Genomic DNA, 5,722 nt, shown 5'->3' with positions numbered 1-5,722 from the left:
GAATGATTCAAAGTTACCCTAATTTAGGGTTGGTTTAACTTAGGGTTTCTGGAAATCTTGTCGATGGCTCAAATACGATAAGCCCCACAACAGATATGTGATTGGATATACTTTTGCCGCGTATCTCGCCCGTTTACGTCTCTCCTCTTTGCTGACTTTGCACGAAAGGCTCAGGCTCCCGGATAGCGTCTGTGCGTTCCAAGAAAAGAGCACTCAACCAAAAGGTATGTAGGTAGGTTAAGTTTTGTATTATCCAACGAAATGTTCATGCTCCACCAGTCTATGTTTTGTATTATCCAAACAAACGTTACCAATTTTATGGTGGCCCTTCACTCCAGTCTGCAGCCAACACATACTTAACCAGTCCTGAAATGAATGGCGCTGTTCATGCAAGCAATCTAATATGGTGTCCAAGTTCTCCTTGCGATTGTTTATTGTATTACCCGCACTTTGAAACTTTGCTTCCAAGGTTTCAGCGGTTGTTGCATTGAATTTGGCCGGCGGTTTGTGGGACGTCTGAAAATTGTTCGCTTGCCTGCATATTCTTGTTGTTCCGAATTCGAATTGTAAGTTTCACTTTACTGTTCAGTTTGTTTCAGGTGTTAGAACAGAAGCAGTTTCGATGTTCGAAACTATCGATATTGGAATCACAGAAAGATCTAAGAGCGCGGAGGAATTCACACCGAAGATGGCAGATCCTCCAAAAGCCACCAAAACCACGCTCAAATGTCTTATGCAATTAGATCCCACCTTTCTTTCAACTAGCAATCATTCAACAGACGAGAGTTTGGGCCCGAACAACAGCTCAGGTATGAAGTCGAGGTACACCTTTCTATCAGCGGGCACCGTTTCCCCGGCGAGATTCAGTCCCGCTTCACCTTACGCGATGTCGCCTTGGAGCAACGCGTCGGCATGTCCTTCCCCGTGGACATTAATGTCTCCTCTGCACTCCCCCTTCTTGACGCCCTTGATGGACGGCATGTCCTACGGATGCATCGCTACCTTGGTGAGAAAAGATGGCCACGTATCCGCACTCACTATGTCTGGCGACGGCCTGCTTTACACTGGCTCAGAAAGCAATAGCATTCGCGTCTGGAAACACCCCTCCCTTCACGAATACGGCTGCCTCAAAGCCGGTAGCGGGTTCGTTAAGGCTCTGTTGCTTGTGCGTGACTACGTTTTCAGCGCTCACCACGACCGGAAAATCCGCGTATGGTACCGTCCTCGAAAAAATTCCCGTGTTTGCAGGCGAGTAGGCACCCTTCCTACCATGAAAGATCAAATACAGAGTTCAATGAATCCCAAAAACTATGTCCAGGTTCGGAGGTCTCATAGTGCTCTTTGGATCAAGCACATGGACGCCATTTCCTCGCTGGCCTATAACGAAGAAGGGGGTGTGCTGTATTCGGGTTCGTGGGACAAAACCGTGAAGGTGTGGAGAATGCGGGATTGGAAATGCGTTGAATCGATCGTGGCTCACGACGATGCCGTCAGTTCTATAGCTGTTGCGACGGATGGATTGCTCTTTACCGGCTCGGCTGACAGTACAGTCAAAGTATGGGCACCGATTCCGGGAAAGGGAAAAACAAAGCATGTACTCGCACAGACTCTGACCATCCAACAATCTGGTGCAGTGAACGCTCTTGTCCTTAGCACGGACGGAGCGATTCTCTACTCGGGATCGGCCGACGGAGCTGTTAATATTTGGGAAAGAAAAAAGCCCATCTACATGAATTCGACGCTGCAATTGGCCGGGTTTCTAAAAAGCCACAAGCATGCAGTGTTGTGTCTGGCCACTGTTAAGAATCTTGTTTTCAGCGGGTCGGCGGATAAGACGATTCAGATATGGAGACGGGATCCTATCGGTGGTTTCCATTCGTGGTTGGCGGTGTTGCAGGGCCACAGTGGACCCGTAAAGTCCATCGCAGCGGCTGTTGACGTTTCCATTTCCCATGGCTTTCTTGTTTACAGCGGCAGTATGGACAGGTCAGTGAAGGTATGGTGGGTCGAAGATAATGATTCGTCACCAAATGGAAATGCAACATACTATTCCCCAAATCCTGTGCTGTCGCCCGCCTGGGTGCAACAAAAACTCGCATAGTAAATCAATGCGTCGCCGGGAATTGTAGTTAAAATTTGCCAGACGACTCATGCATTAAAACACATAAAAACCAACGGAAATAAGCCAGCGCGCCCAATCAGAGTTCCCATTGCTGCAACAGCCATAAACTGAGTTCATGATTTATTAAGAAACATCTACGTCAGATGAAAACCATGAAATTAACGGCAATAGGCTGTAAGGGCGCTGGAAAATCAAAGAGATAAAAGGACGTGCCCGTGAGTTAGGTATGAATGAAGTGGGAAGTTTGTTGTGACAGATGAGCCAAGTTTATTCCTTTAGTTGCCTGCTGTGCTTTTAAATTATTTAAAGAAAGCTCATCCATGCATTTGCTTTTGCAATGTGCTCTTAGGTCGTGTCACATCCAACGCCCTAAACGAGAACCAGAATTACAATGGTGTATAACCAGAATTATTTTTTTGTGTATAATGTATAGGTTTGGAGTGTATGTAGGTTTATTAATGTAAAATGATTTTATTAGTCTGTCCCTGACGCAGGATTGGCAGGATTTTAGCCAGGTTTATTATTATTATTAATTCAGAAAGCTACTATGTTTAATTTTGAAATATATATATATATATATATATAAAAAAAAATATTTTTTACATATTTGAATCTGAAGCCTTTTTAGTAGCATCCGGCACGATATAATACCATGTGATATTTGTCTTACTTATTTTATGCTATAATTTATGAGTAGGGTTATTAATTTTTAGATATTTGTGTAATGATTTTTTATTTTTAAGTATATTGGAAGACCATCTAAAAATAAAATTCTTGAAAATAGCTCATACTTAGGTAGTTGATTTACCGTTAGGTACTTCCCACCATATAAGTAAGTCCAATAGGATTAAGATGTATGTATATACTTAACCTGAGTTACTTCGAGTCATTATTTATGTTTCCTGTAGTTTTTATGTAGGAGTAAAATTGTAAATGTGTAGATTTACTGGTGGTTACTATCTACTAAATTTGTGCAATAGCAATTAATTTATCCACTTCACATTTCAATTTATTTGTTCCTCCCAAAGCAAACTACAAAGTTTGTCCACAATTAATTTAGCATTGACTAATGTAAATTATAACTTTTTATACAATTTTTCCTAAAGCATAATTTCTAACTAGAATGAAACATCATTAATTATTGTAAAACATCATTAATATATTAAACAAAGTCTTTTGGTAGAAATCACATGAGAGAATTTTTTGGGACACCTTTCTAACCAACAAGTGTGGTTCATCATCAGGATCAAATGAAGAGGTAGACCATGGCTACATTAGCCTTTGCCATGGTCTGCCTCTTCATCTAGTCCTGATGATCAATCACACTTGTTGGCTCGAAAGGCATTGGCCAAAAATTCTCTTATATAATTTCTACTGAAAAACTTTGTTTAATTTATTATGGATCACAAAAACTTGAATATAAAAATCATTAATATAGCTAAATCATTATAAATGTGTGATTATAATATTGTTATCTTATAATTTTATATAAAAATGTAAATGTTAATGACTTAATTTTTTTAAGTACACTTTTATATTTATTTTGAAATTTAATTTTATATATATATATATATATATAAATTAATAAATTTTATCCTCTTTCACTTATTTAATGGTTCAATTAGTATCGTCTAAGTTACCTAGTTCTTGTTGGTGTGCAAGTTTAAAATTTAATAGTTAAATTTTGAAAATAAAAATGGGTATTATAACTTGACATACTAAAATTTTTGAAAAATATTAATTTGAAAATTAAATAAAACTAAAATAATTTTAAATTGTATATAACCTAAATACAGGGGAATGTGACGAAATGTTTTGTTAAAGTACTATATGGTGTAAATATTACCCCACACTAAAGTTCAACAGACTAGCTACCAAAGTTCAACCTACTAGCTACCAATTCAAGGTTGACAAATAATTGATTTAAAATTTTAAATTTGCGTTTTCTTGCGAAAGGAGGTATACTGAAAATCCGATGCTCTTTACCCTGCTGACGTACACAATAAACAATTTTCTTGCGAAAGAAGCTTATACCGAAAATCTGATATTCTTTACCCCACTTTACCTCCATAATAAACAATTTGACGCAATGTTTTGTCAAAAATAATTATTCATGAGAATAAAGTAATATTATAAAATTTTTAATAATAATTAAATATAATAATAATGGTTTATAAAATAAATCAAACTATCATTATAACTTTAAAAAACAATATAATTATATTATAATTATAAATGTCAAAGTGCTATCCATGTGTCCAAGTTATTAAGACAGTAAATTGCTTTCTTAAGATATTATATTGCTAAAGAAATACTGAATATTTATTGTAATCAGTATAAAATTTAATATATATATATACAAATTAAAATTAAAATAATTAAAAATTTTAGTAATTAATTAATTTTTATTCTTTTGAATTTTTAAGAAATAAATATTAAAATTCTAAAATATTTTCACATCATTTATTTTTTACATTCACTAAATTATTAAATTTATATAAGTATATTTGAAATTTAAAAATATTCAATAAAATTGTTTCAATTGCAAATTGTTTTATATATTATGATTTATATTGATTATAAAGTTGTAAATGAAATTACAAAAATAACTAAAACATAAATAAAAACTAATGTGAGAAGTGGATGTGTGTAAGAAAAATATTTTAGTAATATTTTTTATTATAGTAATAATTTTTTAATAAAAATAATGTATAAAATTACACATATAAAACTTTCATTATAATTTAACTAGTAAATATATAATATTAAATCTATTTATAAAACTAAAAATTCATAACCACAATTAATACTCATGGATTTTGACTTTCAATGGAAAAGAATGACTAACTTTTCACTTTATACTTATGGATTTTGACTTTCAATGAAAAGGAATGACTAACTTTTCACTTAATATGATCCATCCTTAGCCATACTCATCCTTAGAACACCACGAATGAGGTGTAGGCTGATCCGCATTGTCTATCTAGAATCAAATCATTAATGCAATGGTTTTTACAGTTTCACCCTTATTCATTATGAGTCCACGCAATGTATATAAACCATCATTATTTTTTTGAGAGATGGATATTTTTCAACCCATGACGATATGTCTTCAAAGTGGATTGTGTATACAAACCATCGTGATATTTTTGAGAGATGAACAATGTTCACCTATAATTTTTTCCATAAAATTAAGTAGATGTATGAGTATGAGGGGGAAAACTCGAAAAAAGTCGTCGCCTCACGTCGGGTTTAGTTCATTACGATGATGTGAAGCGATTTTTTTTTGGGCAAAAAAACATGAACCTGCCATCCTATCATGTCAATCGTGTGCTTTGGTTTCGGCTCGTCAACTTTATTGGTGAGAAAACTGATAGACGGAGATATCGAGTGCCTAAGATTGGTTGACAATTGTGTGGTTGCAAATTCTTTGTCTAACAGTGGCCGCTGCCATTGATCGTGTTCTCTCTGTTATAAACGGCTGTATATAAATTTAAAATAAAGTTTATCATATGTAAATGTTATAGGTTTTCTTTTTTCCCAATTTTTATCTATTAAATTTTAGAATTTTTTTAAATTTAAAATATTTTTAAAAATAAT

The 5,722-nt window shown here is 34.8% G+C and overlaps 1 pseudogene; it reads left to right on the top strand.

Moving 5' to 3' along the window:
- The first annotated feature begins 360 nt into the window (after nucleotides 1–360).
- Nucleotides 361–2,567, top strand: LOC149261766 (protein JINGUBANG pseudogene; annotated as a pseudogene).
- The last annotated feature ends 3,155 nt before the right edge of the window (nucleotides 2,568–5,722 follow it).

This window comes from Pinus tabuliformis, chromosome 6, assembly GCF_031772625.1.
Source record: "Pinus tabuliformis cultivar Carrire ecotype Pingquan chromosome 6, CPIR1, whole genome shotgun sequence".
Classification (NCBI taxonomy): Eukaryota; Viridiplantae; Streptophyta; class Pinopsida; order Pinales; family Pinaceae; genus Pinus; species Pinus tabuliformis.
The sequence above is the reverse complement of the archived record's forward strand: the minus strand, read 5'-3'. Positions and strand labels throughout refer to the sequence as shown.